The sequence below is a fragment of the Rhinolophus ferrumequinum genome, chromosome 6 (assembly GCF_004115265.2).
Source record: "Rhinolophus ferrumequinum isolate MPI-CBG mRhiFer1 chromosome 6, mRhiFer1_v1.p, whole genome shotgun sequence".
Classification (NCBI taxonomy): Eukaryota; Metazoa; Chordata; class Mammalia; order Chiroptera; family Rhinolophidae; genus Rhinolophus; species Rhinolophus ferrumequinum.
In genome coordinates this window covers 30,641,731-30,657,500 of record NC_046289.1, presented here as the reverse complement: position 1 = coordinate 30,657,500, position 15,770 = coordinate 30,641,731, and the positions used below count along the sequence as shown (strand labels likewise).

The 15,770-nt window shown below is 36.1% G+C and overlaps 1 protein-coding gene and 1 pseudogene across 2 annotated transcripts in view; one reads left to right on the top strand and one right to left on the bottom strand.

The window, feature by feature from the left end:
• Positions 1–15,770, top strand: part of FUT8 (fucosyltransferase 8) — a 212,372-nt gene that overhangs the window by 56,919 nt on the left and 139,683 nt on the right. For both annotated transcript variants that reach the window (XM_033108282.1, XM_033108281.1), the window contains exon 3: positions 2,032–2,125. The gene's annotated coding sequence lies outside the window, so the exon portion shown is untranslated. The remainder of the gene's footprint in view (positions 1–2,031; positions 2,126–15,770) is intronic.
• Positions 12,167–12,602, bottom strand: LOC117023487 (eukaryotic translation initiation factor 1A, X-chromosomal-like; annotated as a pseudogene).

Below are 15,770 nucleotides of genomic sequence, written 5' to 3'. Positions count from 1 at the left end.
AGTTAATATGATTTGAGGGCACGAGACAGGACCACTTGCTCTAAGATAACTTTGTCACAGCCCTTTTTGAAACCTGAGGTTTAATTATGAGATACTCATTCCTTTGAGTTGCAAGGGGTTTCTGTTTTTCAAGATTCTTTATTTTAAAAATAAAGAAAAAAATTGTGGTGGGAATAATAATGTTGTAAACCAGAGGTTAAAAATTGGTTGCTTATTGGCCCAACAGTGGACTGCAATGGGAACCAGTCTGAACATATTACACCTTTTCTCTCAAATTTTAATGTGTGTATGAATTATTTGGGGGTCTTGTTAAAATGCAGATTCTGATTCAATAGGTCCCTGGACAGGGCCTGAGATCCTGCATTTTTAACAAGTTCTCAGGGAGGCTGCAGATACTAGTCCCTAGATCAGACTTTTATTCTCCCTCCCTGCTTTGAGAACCACTGGTCTGGCTTGGATCCTCTGTTGGACTTGGGTTCCAGTGGTTGAATGGTGAGTGATCATAAAATAACTTCCTTGCAAGCCTGCCAACTTTCTAGAAATATTTTGAGCAATCTTAGTAGAGGTATTAATAGCTGTTTATTTCCAGGTGGAAACAGAAGGGCATATACCTCTGAGTAGGTTGACTTTTCCTCCATAATTTTAATGCAGTTGAAAATCTGTGCTTAACTTTTTATTCCCCAAAACTTAACTACTAGTAACCTACGGTTGAGTGGAAACATAAACAGTTGATTAACACATATTTTGTATGTTATATGTATTATATATTGTATTCTTACAATAAAGTAAGCTAAAGGAAATGTTATTAAGAAAATCATGAAGAAGAGAAAATACATTTACAGTATTTATTGACTAAACTGTATATATAAGTGAACTCATGCAATTTAAACCCATGTTCAAAGATCAACTAATTGTATTTCCCCACTTTTGACTCTTTCATATACTTAAACTTGTTGTCAAAGTACAGGGTCTTACCTTGTGCCAAATATATGGTAGTCCGTCTTAATAGAACTTTGAATACAGCCCAAATTTATGAAGTTGATTATTCTTTGCATTTGGATTTTACTTTTCCAAGGCATCCCTGATTACATGAATAAAAAGTTAATCTTTTATTCAGTTGCCATCCTTCAAGATCCTCTTTCTGCCCTCTCCATTCCACTCCTACCAGATACTTACTGTTGTCTTTACAGACCTAGATTTTCAGCTGGTACTTCATTTTTGTCTGTTGGTGCTTTATATGAATGTTATCCTTAAATTTTTAATGTACGCCATGGATAATAATTTAAGCTGTGAACAGAGAATAAAATGTGTTTTCTACCATGATGTTGGTCTCTTTGTCAGCTGAGGTGCAAGAGTTAAAGTGAAAGTTAACAATTCAGGGGATTCCTACAGAAAAGAAGGGTGGGGAGAAAAAGCTCAATTTTAGAATCCTAAGCAGAGCATTTTGATTGGCATATAGAGACCCTTGCATGCACACAAACGTCCATATTTGAATATTTATAGAAGGTAATCTGTCAAAATTACTGTTATTTTAATTTGCTAAGCTTGGCTGATTGCTGCAGTTGGATGTTAGTTGAATTCTAGATGAGAAACTGTAAATATGATCCGGTGTGGAACATGCTTTTTGTCCTTGAATCTGTTTGGATATTCCTGTCTCCTCCCTCCTCTCCCCCACCTCTTTCTTTTTTTTACCGAAGGGGCTTTTTGTATTGGCTGAAGTTTCATTTTTTTTTTTTTAAGGAAAAAAATTAAAAGTAGGGTGATAACGGTAAATATATAAAATATTTTTTAATTAGCAAAAAACTATTGACATTTAGTGATCAGGAATTGTTTAAATAGAGTAAATAGAGTTAACTATTTGTCCAGTCTTTGTTTTAACAGAGCTGTCCCTGAAGAGTTCAAACCTAGAGATATATCTCATTTGACTGGCCTATGAGCTTTTATGTGAGTTATGTTTCATGTTACCGACAAAGAAAATGTATAATTGTAGATAATTAATGTTATCTCTTTCTTTTGTCTCATTTTGCACAGTTGATAATTTCAGTGACCCAGATTCAAGCAATCATATCTTTCTTTGGAAATACCATGTGGTTTCGTCAGCTTCTCAGGTTCTAGGGGAAGGAAGGTAAGCCATTTTTCACAGTTAATACTGAAATAACTTTGTTAATAAATCAAATTTTTCTCTTTTTAAAAGTTAGGGAACCCTTCTTTCTTTAGGTACAGAAAACACTGTATTACTTATTGATGCTCTATTACTGTTCCTCAAAAGATTCCACTGAGACTACATTATTTCATCTGACTTTCTAAAAATCATATGACACTTTTTGAAGCAGGACTATATTCTGTGATCTGTCTGCTAGGCTATCTTGTCTCTTTTACATAATTATTCTCATCTGAATATTTTTACATATATAACTACCTGCGATGTCTTAAGTTTTAATTTTGTTTTTTGCTTTTAATGTTTTCATTTTTTTATCTGTCGTCAAGTGACATAATTGGATCCATTTTGTTGGTTATTATTTTAGCTAGAAACTCTGTCAAGTACTAAGTGTCAATTTTGCTTAGATATTGACTTTGTTTTTGGGGTTTCAGGAATGTGGGGTCTCAAATATATTTTATGTTTTGCAAATTAAGAGTGCAAGTTATTTATCCAAGTCTGTAGTTGTCCTCTGACTGAAGAGCAAGGTTATTAATAATTCTTTAGGATGTTACCCTAGGCCCTAATTTTGTAATGGTTCACCATCTGTTTACTGTATAAAGGGTTCAGAAATGTCTGTTGTACCTAATGCATCACAGATGTGGAAATAATAATAAAATAAAATTTATTTATGTGTAAAATGAATTAATGCTAATATGTGGCCTTGGGTTTGGCCATTCTTATGTTCTTGCTATGTTTGGAGCCTTGTTTTGCAAAATGCTTTCGAATTCCTTAAGGTGAATTAGATACATTCATCTTATTTAACCAGCATGCTTTTGGTTAAGTGCGTTAAAACTCAGTTGAATAAAATTTAAGTCAGTAATATAAAAAGTAATGAGCTATTTTACAGTGTGATATGGAAAATTAACTGTATTTCTTGCTATAGGAAGAACATACAGCTCTCGACAGTAGATAAAGATTTCCTAAGGGAATTAAGTTTGATAAAGGTCAATTCCACGATTATAGCAAATGTTGGGACTTGGCATCCAAATGTCAAATCAAATTTTAGCTTTCTACTGATTTGTTTTTCTTCCAGAGCAAGAATTTTAAAACTTAAATTTGTTTAGGATATATTATAATGCTATTTTAGGAATTACGGAACAGACTTTATTTTTCTTCAAATTAACTGAGCAGTAAGGGTAACTAACTAGTAGTGAATTGTAGTACTTACTGACAGTTTTCTTTAATAGCCCTTAATGGAAGTTTAATATTTAGGTATTTATTTAGGAAATATTTTAGCTTGTAATAATGATGTGGGATCTAAATGAATCCTATAATATTTGGTTGTTCACATGTTTTCATTGCTTCAGAAAGAAAGGATGAGTGTATTGTTTAATGATTTGCATTTGGTATTTTATATATAGGGTAAACACTATGATTAACCATATTTTAGGTAATTTATGTGCCATTGAGACATTCAGATCTTCATTTTTGTTCTCTCCTTAATAATAGAAGAGTGTTATATATATTACTTTATCAATTAGTAAATGTGGAGGTAAAGATTGAAAATGAAGATTTTGTTTTTTTTTCAGTTCAGCACTTCAGCAGCTTTTAGAAGTTATTTCTCTGTTCTAACAATAAGTAAAAAACTGAACAAACTGAAAAATCAACAACTATTCTTAGATCTGTCAGAGAAGTGAGGTCACAGGCCAAACTGTTGCCTTCCGAATTGGAGAGACAGGGAAATACAGAGAATGACAATTTATCCTAGCAGAAACCTCCAAGGGAACCAATACTGGGTAGGAAAACCTAAAGTGTAATTAGCGAATTGCTGGAGGCTCTATGTGGGACCGAACTATAGGGGACCCCTACAGTTTTGTGGTTTTACCCCCAGGAACTCTGCCATGTCTTCACAGTATCAAAGAAAAATTCCTAGTGCTTCCTGCAAGGGGGGCGGGGCGGGGGATAACCACTGTGAAATATGCCAAGCATTCTGTTTTTCTTAACAAGGTCTACCATGAGGAGAAAGCATTTTACCAGAGCCTTAACCTATTACGGTGAAGAGACTGACCTGGAGGAAGGGCAGTACCTTATTCTAGCCTGCTCTCCTATCCATGTGAAGAAAAGAAATATCCAAGTCCAGCCCCTTCCAGCCATCTTGTTTCTCCTAACGGTGGGGGGGTGGGAGGCTGAGAAGAACTTGTTAAGGTCACAGCCTAGGAGCACAGGGTCACTAAAAGATTGATACCTAATCATAGGCCTGTAGAAGCTTCTCCTCCCCTCACACCTTAACCACATTACTAAATACCTATTTGCTATAGTTCCTTTTACCCAGTGCATTATATCTGGCTTCCAATACAAAATTACAAGGCATCCTAAAAAGCAAAAAAAAACACAGTATAGCGAGCGTAAGCATCAGAATCAGACTCAGACATGGTAGGGATATTAGAATGGTCAGACTAGGAATTTACAACAAGTATGCCAAGGTCTCCAAAGGAAGAAGTAGATAACATTCAAGAGCAGATGAAAAATATAAGTTAGAGAGAAATTCTAAGAAAAAAAGTCAAGAAAATGCTAGCGATCAAAAACACTGTAACAGAAACGAGAATGCCTTTTATAGGCTTTTTAGTAGCCTGGACACAGCTGAGGAAAGAATATCTCTGAGCTTGAAGATGTACGAGTATCAAGAGAAACTTCTAAAAATGAAAAGAGAAAAAAGACTGAGAGAAAAAACAGGAAAAACATACCCAAGGACTGTGGGACAATGACAAAAGTGTAACATATGCATAATGGGAATACTAGAAGGAGAAGAAAAAGGAACAGAAGAGCTATTTGAAGCAATAATGACTGATAATGCCCCCAAATTAATGTCAGATTTCGAACCACGGATCCAGGAAGTTTAGAGAACCCCAAGCAGGAATCGAGCCCCAAAAATTTCAACTAGGCATGTCATAAATAAACTGTAGAAAATCAAACATACAGATAATAATCTTGAAAGAAGCCAAAGAGGAAAAAAAACGCCTTATCTGTAGAGGAGAAAAAGTAAGAATTACATCTGACTTTTTTCAGAAACCACGCAAGCAAGAACAGTGAAATAAAGTGTTGAGAGGGAAAAACCCAACAATCTAGAATTGTGTATCCTCCCTTCAAAAGTGAAAGAGAATAAAGATTTAGATAAACAAAAATTCAGAGAATTTGTTGCTAGTGGACTTCCATATATTAAAGGAAGTTTTTCAGAGAACGAAAATTATATAGATCAGAAACTTAGATCTACATTATAAAAGGAAAGAACATTAGAGAAAGAATAAGTGAAGGTAAAATAAAAACTTTTATTTTTCTTATTCTTAATTGATCTAACCGATAACATAATTTGTTCAAAATAATAATATATTCAATGATTATAGCTTACATATGCGAATAAGTGAAATGAATGATAACAATGATACAAGGATTGGGAGGGAGGAATTAGGAATATTCTAGTTGACGTTACTTGCACTACCTGTAAATTGGTATAGTGTTATTTGAAAGTGGACTTGGATTAGTTATAAATGAAAACTCCAGGGCAACGATTTAAAAAAGTGAAAAAAAAAGAAGTGTAATTGACATGTTAAGAGAGGCGAGAAAATGGAATCATAAAATGCTCAATTAAAACGACAAAAGACAGAAAGAGTGGAATACAAAAATAGGAACAAAGAACAAGGGCAATAAATAAAAAACAGTAACAAACATGATACCTATTAATCTAAGTATATCAATAAATACTTTAAATCTCCTTTAAGATTGAATAATACTCTGTTTTATAGGTACACTACATTTTGTTTATCTGTTCACCCATCAATGGACATTTGGGTTGTTTCGACCTGTTTACTGTTGTGAGTAATGCTGTTGTGAACATTGGTGTGCAAGTATTTGTTCAAATGTGGTAATATATTTCAACATTTAGAAATATTTGAGGTAATGAAATTCTATTTAAATATGCTAGATAAACATCTGCACTTTCAGTGATATCTGTGAATATTGAATACGTATTGTGTATTCTAAGTATTAAGGATTTAAAGAGTTATAAAATCATGACACTATTTCTGAAGAACATACAATCTAATAAGAATAACAGGCAGTTTTTATAAAAACACTACCTGGTAGCATACGCTTTTTGAGGCTGAAGAGATATTCACAATCTGATCTAAACCAGCATCCTCTCTCACTAAGATTTTTGCATGTCATCCTAAGCTGTTAGGAGGCAAAATACATGGCCATAATCAACATGCATGTTCCATCAAGCATATGTATTTAACATGTGCATTTAATGTTGAAGCATACATTTTGGGGTAATCATACTAAAATGGAACTAAGATCATGACACTCCTAAACAATCTTTTCCAGTGACATCCTTAGAGTGACTTACATTCTTTTTTCCAGAGTCTTGTCTCATCTCATCTATCCCATCCCTACCTTGAGCTCGATAATGCTTAGTTGTGGATACATTTCTTATGTATGTAAACTGCTTAAGTATAAATGAGCTAAAAGTAAGAAGGATGAATTCCATATAAGTCTCAAGGTTCTTTCCAGGTTTGTGATTCTAATTTAATCCCTAGAGTACCTGGATTTTCTGAATGAAAGAAAACAGAGTAAACAGGTTTAGAGGTTTCTCAACAGATCTATTTGATAGTAATTTTAAAGCCCTAAATTTGATCAGAAAAAAACATTTTGATATTTTTGGTATTTCAGTGGTTTTTTCCCCCCTAGAGTATTTTTCCTGGAGAAGCAAAATAAATCTTCTATTAATTCAGTTATAATTTTGCAGTTTAATTGGATTTTTAGTTTTTTTTTGTGTGTGCCAGCTGAACCTTTTAAAGAGTTGTTTGTACTCTTCCTTTTCACCTGAAACGTTAAAGAGAACAAAGGAAAATGTACAACCACTGTTAGCTTCACGTTTCCTTTGGATGATGTTTTGAAGCCCAATGTTTAAAATTTGAAAATTTCACAGATGCGCAGAGGTTTCAAAAAGTAACACTGTGATACTATTTTTTTTTCATATTCATCTATTCATTCAGCAGTGAGCCTGAATTGTGAGCGGTGAAGACATTTTATTGCTCATTATTCTGTAGTATGAAAAAAATGAAAACAGAATTACTGTATTTCCCCGAAAATAAAACCTAGCTGGACAGTCAGCTCTAATGTGCCTTTTGGAGCAAAAATTGATATAAGACCCGGTCTTATTTTATAGTAAAATAAGACCAATTCTTATAATATAATATAATATATCATATAATTAATATAATACCAGCTCTTATATTAATTTTTGCTCCAAAAGACTCATTAGAGCTGATTGGCTGGCTGGGTCTTACTGTCGGAGAAACATGGTAATTTCAAAATTAAAACTTACGAAAAAAGGGAGATATGTGAAGAAGTGAAGAAAGATGAACAAGTATGATCTGATCATCCTTCGTTCCACATATACATGAAAGTCTGCTATCAGACACTCCACTAAACACTGGAAATAAAATAAAATCAGTACCTACACTCATGGAACTTAGATTGCCTAGAATGTGTGTGGACTATAACAGGCACTTGAAGATATTAGAATAAATGAATATCTGTATTGTAGAGAAGGACTTGGGATAAGGGGCATTTTAGTGAAGAAGTGTGGGGTGTCCGGTTCATTGTATTAGAGATATTTTTAAAAATGAGAACAAGTCAATATATATTAATAGGGAAGGTAGTTAAGTAAGTTATAGTAATACACAGAACGTAATACTTTGGAACCCTTATAATGACATATATAGAAATATATTGGCTGACATAAAAGAAATTCTTTACCTAATGTTGAATTAAACAAACTAGGTTATAGAGTAGGATATATAGAATGATTCCTTTCATGTATGTAATATGTCTCCAGAGATGGTAGAGAACTGGTAACAATGAATTATTCTTTCTAGGAAGTAAGTTTCCTGTGATCTTTCCTTTATCTCTTACGCATTTCTGTGATTGTTTCTTTTGTCTTACAGTGACAATGACAAGAAAAAAATTCTAAGATGTTCTAAATTAAAATTACAGCAGCAGGAAAGTGAGAGAAAGAGAGAGAATAGCCTGTTAATAGCTGTGGACTAGTTCTGACAAAAGACTGCTCACATATTCCTGTGTATCTGCTGAAATTTAGGGTTAATTTCCATTTGGTTATTTCCTCGATTATCCAAAGAGAGAATAGCCGGTGCCATAGAACCCCAGGAGCCTCCACTTCTTATTTACACATTAATTTGCCAATCTGGTGCCTACAGCTAATCCATAGGCATGGACACTTCTGTCTGCCTTGTGGACTCGGTTGTGCCTCTCCCAGAACTAGCCCTACTCCACCTTCTCCTTTAGCCTTTGTCTATAGTTAATGTAACTCCTTTCAGAAAGGCTTACAGTTTTCTCCCTTCTACTTGATGTAAAAATGCTTGCATAACATTTTTGTTCCAGGAAGACAGTTGTGTTGTCTTTTCTACCTAAGCATGCTGCTGGTGGTTTATATTCTATGACCCAAGACAGGCCTTTTTCTTTTGCTAGCAGTAGCCTAATAAAAAACTCTTTCTTTTTAAAAAAACTTTCAGCTATGGAAATTAAATTTTTTGTTTGTTTAACACCATGCGCTACCATTTAAAAATAAGCTAATTTGAAATATTTTTGGATAAATTGATTTTTAAACTTAATATCTGTATCAAACATATTTACTGGTTGATGGTCCATTGTCCTGTGAATGTAGAATGTTTACTTCATTAAGGAATTCTGCATTTTCTTTATGGAAGAATATAGTTAACCACAGGGAAATATTTACCTTTAACATTTAACATTTACATTTAACACTCAGACTGTAGTTTTAATGTACCATTTTTTAATGTGTATAATGGTAGGAAAATATTTAATAGTAATTTTAATTTTGTTTTGTAGATGTCTAGAGGAATGTCTACATAATTAGATGGAGAACTGAGCAAGTCCTTCAGTTGTTTTGTGTATTTGAAAACTTAGTTTGGTTGTAGTTATTAATATTAGATTGAACTGAATTTTTTATCTGAAGATTTGTTTTTGCTCTCTCCTTTGCTTAGTATGACTATTGATTTTTTTAATTCGGGGAGTGAATACATGTGTTTTGGGAGTCCTGGTTATATCTGGTCAATATTTTTATGTTTTCGTAGTATATAATAGGGTAGATCATTAAGTTACTACTTCATGACTATGTGCTTCTTAACTTCTTGCAATAACTTGTGTTTTTATCAGGAGAAATTAATAGACTCATGAAAAATGTTTCTTTTTACACATAGATTGTTCATAACACACTCATTAGACATGCTGTAGCAACTTTACTTTTTTTTATCCTCTGGAAGATCATGTTCAGTCTAGTTATTGGAATTTCGTATGATACGGGATTGAATTTGAAAACGGTCTCGGGGTCTGTATGCCTTTTTAAATGATATTGTTAAATAATTCTTTAAATGATAAAGGTTAACATTGCTTAAGTATAAATAAAAGTATTATTCCTCTTTAAAACAAGAGTGTAGTCAGGCCACATCGTCCTTTGGATTGTGATACACCAAATTTGGAACAATTACTTTTTTTTTAGATCTTGAGCTGTAAACGCATAATTATGTAAAACCTTCACAAACTGAGCAAAGACATCAAGCTATAATATAAACCTTGGAAGGTGATTTTAGATCTTTATTTTTCTTTTTCTTTTTTTTTTTACGTTTTTATTTCTGAATAATTTCTGAAAAATAACATGCCTGTTCCAGTTTAGTGAGTATTGTAATATCAAATGCAGGTAGAATAGTAGATTTCATCTTGTGTTCGTTTTTAGGGTGAAATAATTTATAGAATGGAGAATACATTGTTTTGTTAGATGTTGACTCCTTTCTAATATAAAAATATGAATCTTTTTAGCAGTAAGTCATTCTATTATAAATACTTTAAATGTTTAAAAATAATTTTTAAGAAAGGAATTATGGAAAAACTGAAACAAAATGCCTAAATTAATACTATATACACAAATGATAGATAGAACTTATTATTGGTATCTTAATTGTTACACAAAGATATTTATATAGATAAAACCATTGTGTATGTTAGCCTAAATTGAAATGAATGGTTTCTCCTTTTATACACTCACGATACTTGTACTTTCTTTCATTGCACTCATTTATTCCTTATTCAACAATATTTTTTAAGTGCCTTCTATATTACAGGCACTGTTCTAGACTCTGAGAGGTATCAGTCAAGAAAATAGAAATTATTGATCTCATGGAGCTTATATTCTAATAGGATACAGATACTAAACAGATTAAGTATGTCAATGGTGATAAGTGTTCTAGTGAAAAGTAAGTACATCAAGGAAGGTATTAGGGAATATTGGAGTGGAGAGTGTACAATTTTTGTGTAGAATGGTCAGGGAAGTTTTCACTAAGAAGGTGATAGTCGAGTGATAACCTGAATTTGATGAGCAGCAGAGCTGTGGTGGATAATTGGGTAAGTGTGTTTCAGGCAAAAGCCCTGTGGTGAGTGCAAGGCTCATCATATTTAGAAACATAAATTAATTGTGTAATTATTTGTTTCATTTTTACTGTCCCAGTGGGGATTATCAATGTCTTGCTCATCACTGTATCCTTAATACTAAGCATAGCGCCAAACACATGGTAGGCAGTAGAGCAGTGGCTCAATATGGATGATTCATGAATGATGAGGGGCGATTTTGGAAGAGTTTTTTTTTTTTTAAAGTTTATACTACTAAAATCTTTTTTTTTTTTAAATGATTTCTTTTTTTCCCCCTTCTTCCGCCTCTCCCCACTCACCCTGGCACTCGGTTCAGTCTAGTTGTGTAGGACACAGTTCCCTGGCCCATGCTGGTATTATGAGCCTTGCACCCCGCCCGGCCTGCCCGCCCTTCCACGGCAGTTGGTCGCGCTCACAGTAGCTCTCGCCTGCTGCCAGCCGCTCACGATGGCTGCCGGTAAGAGCTACACGCTGCCGGCCACTCACAACAGCACACACTGGACACCGGCCACTCAACGCTGGCCACTCCCGGCAGCACACGGTAGCACACGCAGCCTATGGCAGCTCACAGCAGTCCACGGCAGCTCACGTGGACCTCGGGCTGCTCACGGCAGCCCAGCTCCAGGGAGAGCTGTTGTTCACAATCTTAGCTGTAGAGGGCGCAGCTCACTGGCCCATGTGGGAATCGAACTGGTGACCTCAGTGTTAGGAACATGGTGCTCCAACTACCTGAGTCACTGGGCCGGCTGTACCAAAATCTTTTGATCTGCAAACATCTTTATAGGTCATAAGAAAACGAGAGCTTTTTAGCTAGAATGATTCTTCCAAAAATCACTGTTAATTAGTAATAGCTTTCTTGGGATGGTAAAATTTTTATCTCTTATTCTAACTTACCTATAGGGAATCCTTTGGTTTCAGATGTCTGATCTAGACGTGGGAAGATACTTGCTGTGGAGGATCTCTTTGCAGTAGAATCAGATAGCTGGGTTGAAATTCCTGTTTGACACTTGCTAGCTATGTGGCCCCCAACTCCTCCACGACCAATTGCTTCACTTTTAAATGCCCTGGTTTTCTTATCTGTAAGATAGATTCCAGTATTTGTTACACAATAAACATTTTCTCTTGCATGGTGGGATTTTCTCATTAATCTTCTAGTATACTACTCATGTCGACTATTTCCTTTTTTTAAAAAAATGGAGTTATTAACAAGGACGTTGAAATCAGACATCCTTGGGCTCAACAAAAGCTTCCTTCTTGAAGTTACTTGTTAATGTTAAAGTTGGTTAAAGTTTTATCTAACTAATGAGGGGAACAATCAGGAAGACAAAAAACTGCTTCTAAGAGTCTTTGAGCATCAGGAGTTCACGTGTTCATTTAGGAAAGGGATGCTGAGGTAAAGTTGCTCAGCTACATGGAAGTCTGGTTAACTTTATCAAGGACAAGGAAGCCATATAACCTTGGGGGTCAATCCTCAGGAAACTTGGAATGTAAAACATTGAGTTCAATTTAGATATCATCGTGGTTTTTATCATCATATCCAGTATTATCAAACTGGATTTCACCCATCACTCTAGCACCAAATATATTTGTCTCAGTGATTTTAGCATGTTTTGGAACCTTGCCATATGCCTGCGGAATTACAGCTTCATCTGCATTGTATTTTAAAATTAAATCAACTTCGTTATCCTGATGGTCTGGCAGACCAACCAATATAATGTCTGAGGTATTTATTCAAACGATTTTTCTCCATTTTCCTTTGATATGACATCAGTTTTTTGTACCATGAAAACACATTGCTTCTTGTAATCTTTTCCCCACCACTTTGATTACCTGAGCATACTTGTACTGCTCCTCTTTACACACCAACACTTTTTTTTTTCCAGATTTATTCTCATTCTTACCTTACACCTGTTTTTATTCCTCTGCCTTTATTCTTGGGCATGGCAGTGCCTTGAGGCATCTCAGACTCCTTTCCTATGATGGAATACAAGACAAAGTACATGTGGTGTGAAGTGGAACCGCATGGTTGGGAGAGTTTCGAGACTTGAGTTTTTCTGAGACGTGCTCAGCAGCAGCAAATTTCTTTCCTTCCCTTTTTCCTTTCCATGTGTATTAATGTTTTTAAGGTTTTCTAGGGCAGATGTGGAGTAACCTTTACTCTTGTGCTTTCTTAGCCTCATTACAAAGTGAACCTCTCTTCTTGAGAGTTTACTAAATGTTCCATGGATTGAGGACTCTCTATCTTGTTTGTGATAACTTGAATGATTCTTGGCCCTGCGTGAGTTCTGGGAATTATTCAGCTTTAGCTACTGGTTGGTTTTTCTTTCCAAGAAGTTGTTTTTGCCCAATCTCATGGGTTTTTCACCCAGTGCACATGCAGATTGGTATTCAACCCTTTGAATACCTCTGTTTTTCCCTCCATAGGTCTTGGTGTAGCTCTCTCACTTCAGGGACATTTGCCCCAAAATAATTGTTGCTTTGGCCTTTCTGCATAATGGCCTTTGGCCTTTCTTTTCAACAGTACACTGAATTCTATTTGGGTTTTCCCTCCTAGTATGTACGGTAGTTGCAAAAATGCTTTCAGAAAGACATCCCAGGTAATTAATTATAGGGCTCACCTGTTTTACCCTTCTCTTAGGAATAAGTTTTGAGCTGCGTGTTGTTCAAGGTCAGATACATAGTTTATCCAGTTTTCTAATTGTTACTGGAATTTAATTCTGGATCCTATTACTTCCTCATGGGTGAAAATAGACGTTAAGACAGGGGATTGTAATGGTGGCAATAAATCTCTTTTGAGATTTGGATCTCTGATATAATTTGATTTAACAAGTATAATTTAGCTTGGGACTTTTTGAAAGCTTTCTTTTTTTTTTCACCTCTTAATGATACTGCTTCCTATATATTTACTATGCAGTTTCAATGGTTCTGTTTACTTAGGCCCAGTGCTGGTCCTATGACTTGGGAGAGCTTTTGCATCTGTATGGGATACACTCCTGGCTCCAATTTAAATCTACGTAACATATGCAAAGGTTGTGATAACCAGTCTAACTGTGGCCTTCTAAATATAAAACTTGAGTCCAAACAAAGACTCCATTCAGTGGTTTGCGGTAGTTTCCAGCAGACTCTGCCCAGCTGACCCTTCTCTTACTTTAATAAATCTTCCTTCTGTATTCCTACCTTACTCGTGAATTCTTCCACTGCCTGCTGATGTAGAATATTTTCTTTGTGCTGGGATCATGTCTCGTGAGACCGAAAAATGGAAGCATGGACCAAGGAGAGGCAAAGAGTTTTAAAAAGAGGATAGTTTATTGAAAGCAAAGGGTCAAAGTGGGAGAGGGTCCCGAATGGGGATGCCCAATGGTTGAGGCGAAAGTTCTCACTTTTATACCTTCCCTTGCCTGCTTGGGGAAGGGAGCTGGCTCTTTCTAATGGAATTCCTCTATCGGGTTTGTCCTGTTTGCCCACCATAAAGGGATTAACGAACCCATCCCTATCTATCAGATCTGCTTCTTTGTCCGGCCAAAAGGGATTTATGAGATAATTTATTAGCCTCAGGGCACATCCTCATATCTTTATCCTGGAGTAAAGGAGACATTCCAGAACCTGGACTTTCAGGGCATGGCTGTCGTCGCTCCCCCTCCCCCACCCCCCGTTTATTTCACCAGGATCCCCCCCCCCCCCCCCCGTCTGCCCAACAACATGTTAACTAACCTGTCTCACTCCCCCCTCTGAAGATGTAACCCTAACTGCCCTTAGGGAATAGGGGCGATGAACGCTCTGGCTACTGCAGGCTGAGGAGGGGCGTAGAGAGACCGGCAGCTAGGGCTTGTCCAGAGGTCTGTCTAAGGGTTCCCGGTAGATGAACAAGTCCAGGTGAGGATGTCGTTGGCTTGTAGGCCATTGTAACCAACCAGTGGGTAGTCTGTAAGCTGAGACGTATGGTAGGCAACAGCATGAGGTAATACCTATAATAATGGATAGAAGAAAAATGAGAAAAGTTTCTTTAAGACCCGCTAAACTGGGAAGCCAGGAAGGAAGGAAAAATCTAGGCCGAAGAATCTTGTTTTTAGTTTAATATTGGAAACTATATTATGAATTTGTTGAACTTTATTTTTAATAATCTTTACATTTAAAGCAATGGTTATAACAGGTACTACAAAAAGAGATAAGGATATATATACTCAGCGGGGCTGAATAAATGTATATCGCTGTTACAGCTGGATCCAGAGTAAGTTCATTGTGATGTTTAACCTGATGAGGCCTTTGGGGTAAGAAGACAGTTAATCTCCCAAGAGAGCAGTGTCCTCCGGTGCTGTAAGCTGAGAGGTGATCTTCGTACAAATGAGAAACCATCTAGCTGGCAATTTGACATGTGTATTAGAACTCATAGAGCTGGTAGAGCTACAGTTTAAACTGTTACCGCCTGAAAGATTAAAGCACTGGTTGCAGCAGCTAGTGAAATTGACACATTGATTAGTCAGAGTTATGGCTCTTTTTCCTTTACTCAATTCTAGTGTTTGGGTGAGAGCTATTAGCTCAGCCAGTTGTGTGTTGACCCCAGAGGGAAGGCTTGTGTTTTCTAAGATATTATGTAGAGGAACTACAGTATATCCAGCCTTTTGTATGTTATATTTTATAAAAGAGCTCTCATCAGTGAAGAGCATCCAATCTGGGTTGTTTTAGGGGTGTTTCTTGTAAATCTGCTCCAGCAGTATAGGTTTGCATTAACACTCATTGGCAGTTAATTCTTTCTCCCTCTGGGAGGACTGCGGCAGGATTAAGGGTGGAGCAGGTGTGTATTTGGATTACCGGACTTTCTAATAAGAGGGCCTGATACCACAGGAGGTGGCTCTCAGTGAGTCAGTGACTATTATTAGCATTTAAAAGCCCTTGAATGTGATGGGGAGCAAAGACGGTTAAGTCTTGTCCCATCATGAGCTTGTGGCTTCAGGAACCAGGAGGGCAGCTGCAGCTATGGCCGGAGACAGGCTGGCCAGCCACTTGCTACGAGGTCTAGTTCCTTAGTTAAATATCCTACTGGTTGTTGTGAGGGTCCCCTGGCTTGCGTTAGGACTCCCAAAGCCATTCTCTTTCTGTTATATATAAATGA